The sequence below is a fragment of the Xenopus laevis genome, chromosome 2S, assembly GCF_017654675.1.
Source record: "Xenopus laevis strain J_2021 chromosome 2S, Xenopus_laevis_v10.1, whole genome shotgun sequence".
Lineage (NCBI taxonomy): Eukaryota > Metazoa > Chordata > Amphibia > Anura > Pipidae > Xenopus > Xenopus laevis.
The window spans coordinates 165,632,221-165,638,220 of NC_054374.1; positions in this window are offsets into that span (position 1 = coordinate 165,632,221).

A 6,000-nucleotide genomic window follows, 5' to 3' on the forward strand; every position below is an offset into this window, starting at 1 on the left:
TGAAGGACTGGTCCTTTGAAACATGAATTTGTATGATGAAGTAAGTAGGAAGTTGGACAGGGGGTGCAGTAGTCAGACAGCAGGGGGTACATTACACCTATTTAACCTGTGCCTAAACATCTGATACAGTTCTGCATGGCTGCGGTCTAAACTGAGGCTCTTGGTTGTTGATGCTGTTTATACGTAGATAGAAAACCGACTGCGGGATTCGGAGGGTAACACTGGTACATATAAAATAGAGAAAGTACAGAGAAGAGCGACTAAGCTGATAAAGGGTATGGAAGGGATCAGTTATGGGGAAAGGCAAGTTGGGATTGGTTAAGTTAACCAACTAAGGGACAGTTAATGGGAATATGATCACTATATATATAAATATATAAGGGGATATGATCACTATATATAAATATATAAGGGGATATGATCACTATATATAAATATATAAGGGGGATATGATCACTATATATAAATATATAAGGGGGATATGATCACTATAAAGTAAATTTTTACTTACCATGAGATTTATTTTGCTTTACCTTTCATGTAGGACAAGTGAGAAAAAAGAGTTAATTAACCCCACCCATAAATACCAGCTACTCAAACCCTCTCTAGTGTTTTTTTTTTTTAAACACGACACCCAGACAATGCTTAAGTACTTTATTAGGGCGGGTAATTTATTGCTGCCTAAGGGACTAAGGGAAAAGTAAATTACGGTAAGTAAAAATTTACTTTTTCCCCTACGTCCCTTACGGCAGCACCATGAGAGTTAGCGAGTAACAAGGGAGGGCATTTTCATAACGCCTTCTGTAGTATTTTACTGCCATAGGAAGCTTCCCGTGAAGCCGAGATGTCTACCCTGTAATGCTGGATGAAAGTATTTGGATTACTCCAAGTTGCGGCTCTACATATCTGATCTAAAGACGCAGAAATTTTCCTGGTAGAGTGTGCTCTGACTGCAAATGGCGGACTGAGATCATCCTTAATGTAGGCCATCTGAATGGTCTCTTTAATCCATCGAGCTAATGAAGGTTTCGAGCTCTTGAGCCCCTTGTTTTTCCCACAGAAACTGATGAATAAATTTTCAGATATTCTAAATTCTTCTGTAATCTTTAGGTAAGTTTTCAGAATTCTGCCTACATCCAAAAGGGTAAGCTGAGAGTTGTGTCCCTGGGCTTCCTGAATATTTGGTAGAACAATCTCTTGATTGACATTACACGTATTGACAACTTTAGGTTTAAAGTTTGGAAGGGTTCTCAAAACAACACGGTCTGGAAGGAAGGTCAGATAAGGCTCCTTTACTGATAAAGCCTGGATTTCACCAATTCTTCTGGCTGAAGTAATGGCTACTAAAAATAAAGTCTTGAAAGATAGACACTTAATTGATGTATTCTCCAAGGGTTCATAAGGTGATTCACATAATTTGTTTAACACACGAGGTAAGTCCCAAGAAGGAGAGGGTTGAATGATTCTAGGTCGGATCTTTGAAATGGCCTTTACAAATCTTTTAAAAAGCGGTAGAGTAGATAAAGATTTATTTTGGAGAGCAGACAAAGCTGAAATCTGAGTTTTGATAGTCCCTTATCAAAACCTTCTTGAAGAAACTTTAACAACACTGGCACAGAAGGTTGTACATGTGAAATCTGTTTCCTTTTGCACCAGTCTCCAAAATTTCTCCAAACTCTGGAATAAGTCTTGATAGTAGAAGCCTTCCTAGATTGAATAAGTATATCTACTACTTCAGTAGAAAGCCCCTCTAACTCTAAAATGGACCTGTCAGTTTCCAGGCTGTCATCTTCAACCTCGAAAGATGCTGAACTGTAAGAGGTCCCTGGGTCAATAGATTTGGAAATTGAGGGAGAATCCAATACTGTCCCCTGGACATTCTCATTAGCAGAGAAAACCAACTCCTCCGAGGCCAGAATGGAGTTAAGAGAATTGTCTGTACTCTCTCCAATCGGATCTTCTGCAATACCTTGGGAATCATTGGTATTGGGGGAAAAATGTAAACTAGTCGGAATTCCCACCTGATTGACATAGCGTCTATGTAATCCGGGCGATCTAGTTTGTTTAAGGAGCAAAACTTCTGTATCTTGCGATTCTTCCTGTTGGCCATAAGATCTATCTCTGGCATTCCCCATCGGTCTGTAATCTTCCAAAACATCTGCTGATCTAGGGACCATTCCCCCGGAAAAATCCTCTTCCTGCTGAGGTGGTCTGCTATAACATTGTCCTTTCCTATTATATGTACTGCCATCAGACGATGACTGTGTCTCTCCGTCCAATTCAAGATTTTGAAAACTTCTTGATTCAATAAGGGAACTCTGGTCCCCCCTTGTTTGTTCAAGTAAGCCACTGTGGTGGAGTTGTCTGAAAGAACCTTTATACTTTTGCCTTTCAACTGTTGTTGGAAACTCATAATGGCTTTGTATACCGCCCTCAGTTCTCTGAAATTTGAGGACATGGAACTTTCCATTGGATCCCAAATGCCCTGTGCTGTTAGATGGTTCAGATGAGCTCCCCAACCCCACTGAGAAGCATCCGTAGTTAGAACTATCCATTTCGGTTGTTGAAAAGATAGACCCTGAGCAAGGTGATTCTCCTGAAGCCACCATTCCAACCTGGATCGTGTTTCTGCACTGAGACATATCTTCATGTCTATGGAGGAAACTTTCCGATTCCAACTCATAAGTATCTCTGTTTGTAGAGGTCTCATGTGTAATTTCGCCCAAGCGACAGCCTCTATCGATGCCGTCATGAGACCTAGAACTCTCATTAAGCCTCTGATTGTCGATAGGGGGCTCACAATTATCTCCCGAACAGCCTCTTTCAATCTGTAAATCTTGTCCTGGGGAAGATATAACTTCATCTCTGTAGATCTGATGACAAGCCCCAAAAACTGGACTGTTCTGGATGGATCTAGGGTTGATTTGTCCCAATTTATCATCCATCCTAGATACTGAAGTAGTTCGATGGTTCTGTTCAGATGTTTCTTTAACAGAGACGCTGATACTGCTGTAATCAGCCAATCGTCTAGATAAGGTATCAGAGCTATGCCTTCTTCTCTTAGTACCGCTGCTATCGACGTCACCACCTTGGTAAATACCCGAGGTGCTGTTGTTATCCCGAAGGGAAAAACTCTGAACTGATAATGGTGTAGAACTCCCTTGATAAACACAGCAATTCGAAGAAATTTCTTGTGAGCCGGAAATATTGGAATATGAAGATACGCATCTTTGAGATCCAAAGAAGCCATATAGTCGCCTCTGTCCAAGATATTTATCACTGACTTGATAGTTTCCATACGGAAAGTCCTCTTGTGGATGAACTGATTGACATGCCTTAAGTCCACTATTGTCCTGAAAGTCCCATTGGGTTTGGGGACTAAAAAAACCTTTGAATAGGTTCCTCGATGAATTTCTTGTGGAGGCACCAGTTCGAGGACTCTGGCTAAAACAAATTCTGTAATGGCCTGCTCGAGAGCTAGCTGTTTTCTTTGAGAATTTACAGGAGTGAGAACAAACCTCTGAGGAGGTAGACTTAGAAATTCTATCCTGTAACCCTCTGCAATAAGCTGCAGTATCCATGCATCTGAAATGGTTTCTTTCCACTCTGGAAAGAAAAAAGTCAATCTTCCTCCCACTGGAAGAGAACTTCTGGCGTCAGAAGGATGACTTCTTCTTTGGTGGGAAGGTTCTTCCAAATCCTCTCTCACCTCTGGAAGTATTGAATGATCTGTTAGAACAAAAGGAATTTGTTTCATTTCTCTTTCTGTCCCTCTGAATAAAGTCATCTCTCTTAGGTGATGCTCTTCTGGTTCGAAAAAAAGAGTTTTTGTTCCTCCTAGATAGATTCTCCTGAGGAAGACGCTTACTCTTAGAACCTGATAATGACTCCAGAAGTTTATCCAACTCCGATCCAAAGAGACGACCTGGTTCAAACGCCATGGCACAAAGGCTATTTTTGGATACTGTATCAGCTGACCAGGTTCTTAGCCATAAAGCTCTTCTAGCTGCTGTAGTTAAAGCCATAGACTTAGCAGCGAGTTTAATACTTTCAATAGATGAATCACATAGGAATTCAACTGCATTATTGACCTTATCCAGGGATTCTAGTAGCTCCTCACGAGATATGTTGTTATTAATATCATCTGCAAATTGTTTAAGCCAATGCCTGGTTGAGCGAGCAACTGCCGAGGCTGCTAAGGCTGGCTTACAAATGGCTGTGCCTGTATTATAAGCTCTCTTGAGTAAAGACTCCATTTTGCGATCCATAGGATCTTTTAATCCTGACCCGTCTTCCACAGGAATGAGTGTTTTCTTAGACAGTCTGGCAATGGCTACATCAACTTTAGGAGGTGCCCCCGAGGACAGTAGCTCTTCTTCCTGAATGGGAAACAATAGTTTCTGTCTTTTGGTTATGGATGGAGGTTTTTCAGGATTTTTCCACTCTCTAGTCATTAAGTCTTTCATAACTGGGTGGACCGGAAAAGATTTTGATTTCTTAGCTACTTGTGAGGCAGATGCTTGTGATTCCTCAGTCTCTAAGGATTCCATCGTTTGCCTTACTCTTTTAACCAATTTTGCAGTACTTTCCACAGGAAACAAGGCTCATCCGAGGATGAATCCTGAGTTGATCCATCTACTGAAATAGGATTAGTAAGAGTAGGAGAGTTAACAACGTCATTCGAAATTCTGACTGAACTATGTTGAAATTGGTTAAACATATCCTTCATAGTTGATTTAATAAATTCTTTAATCCATGAAGAAGAAGACTCAGGAATGGCTTCGACATCCTTATGAGCCAGATAAGACAGACAGTCCTTACAGAATCTTTTCCCATAGGAATCTGGAAGAGGCATCTCACATGCTGTACATTGTTGATGCTTTGACTTCCTGTGTTTTTTAGCAGGCGGTGGATCTAGGGTAGACATCTGTAAAAAACACCAAAAAATAATTAGACATAATATATAAAATCCCGGTAAAAAGTTAGCCCACAGACTACTTTGTACCTCTGTGCTGAAACAAGGAGGCTGCAACCCAGGCAGCAACGTTAAACAGCAGGCTGATCACAACTTAAACTTTTCGCGTCCAAATGGGCGCCTGAATATAGCGTGATCTGCTTAAAAGGATTCTCTGGCGCTCACCTCGTCGCGCACTTGATCCGCATCATCAGTGTAACCAATCGCGTCAACTCTAAGTTGCGCGTCAGAGGTTAATCGTCGCCATTTTGTTTAAGGGCAACCCTCGGCTGCACAGTCCATTGCGGCGACGGAAAAACCTAAGAGGTCACCCAACCTCCGACTGAAAAAACCCCTTGGGTAATGCAGTCTACGGTCTTCAAGTCCCCTAGGGACCTGGCATCGTTATACCTGGAAAAAAAGAGAAAGAATGTTATAGGCATCAACCTTTACACGGATAAAGCTCTCACCTGCCTACGAAGGTAGGACAAAAAAACACCAGAGAGGGTTTGAGTAGCTGGTATTTATGGGTGGGGTTAATTAACTCTTTTTTCTCACTTGTCCTACATGAAAGGTAAAGCAAAATAAATCTCATGGTGCTGCCGTAAGGGACGTAGGGGAAATATAAATATATAAGGGGATATGATCACTATATATAAATATATAAGGGGATATGATCACTATATATAAATATATAAGGGGGATATGATCACTATATATAAATATATAAGGGGGATATGATCACTATATATAAATATATAAGAGGGATATGATCACTATATATAAATATATAAGGGGATATGATCGCTATATATAAATATATAAGGGGATATGATCACTATATATAAATATATAAGGGGAATATGATCACTATATATAAATATATAAGGGGGATATGATCACTATATATAAATATATAAGGGGATATGATCACTATATATAAATATATAAGGGGGATATAATCACTATATATAAATATATAAGGGGAATATGATCACTATATATAAATATATAAGGGGGATATGATCACTATATATATAAATATA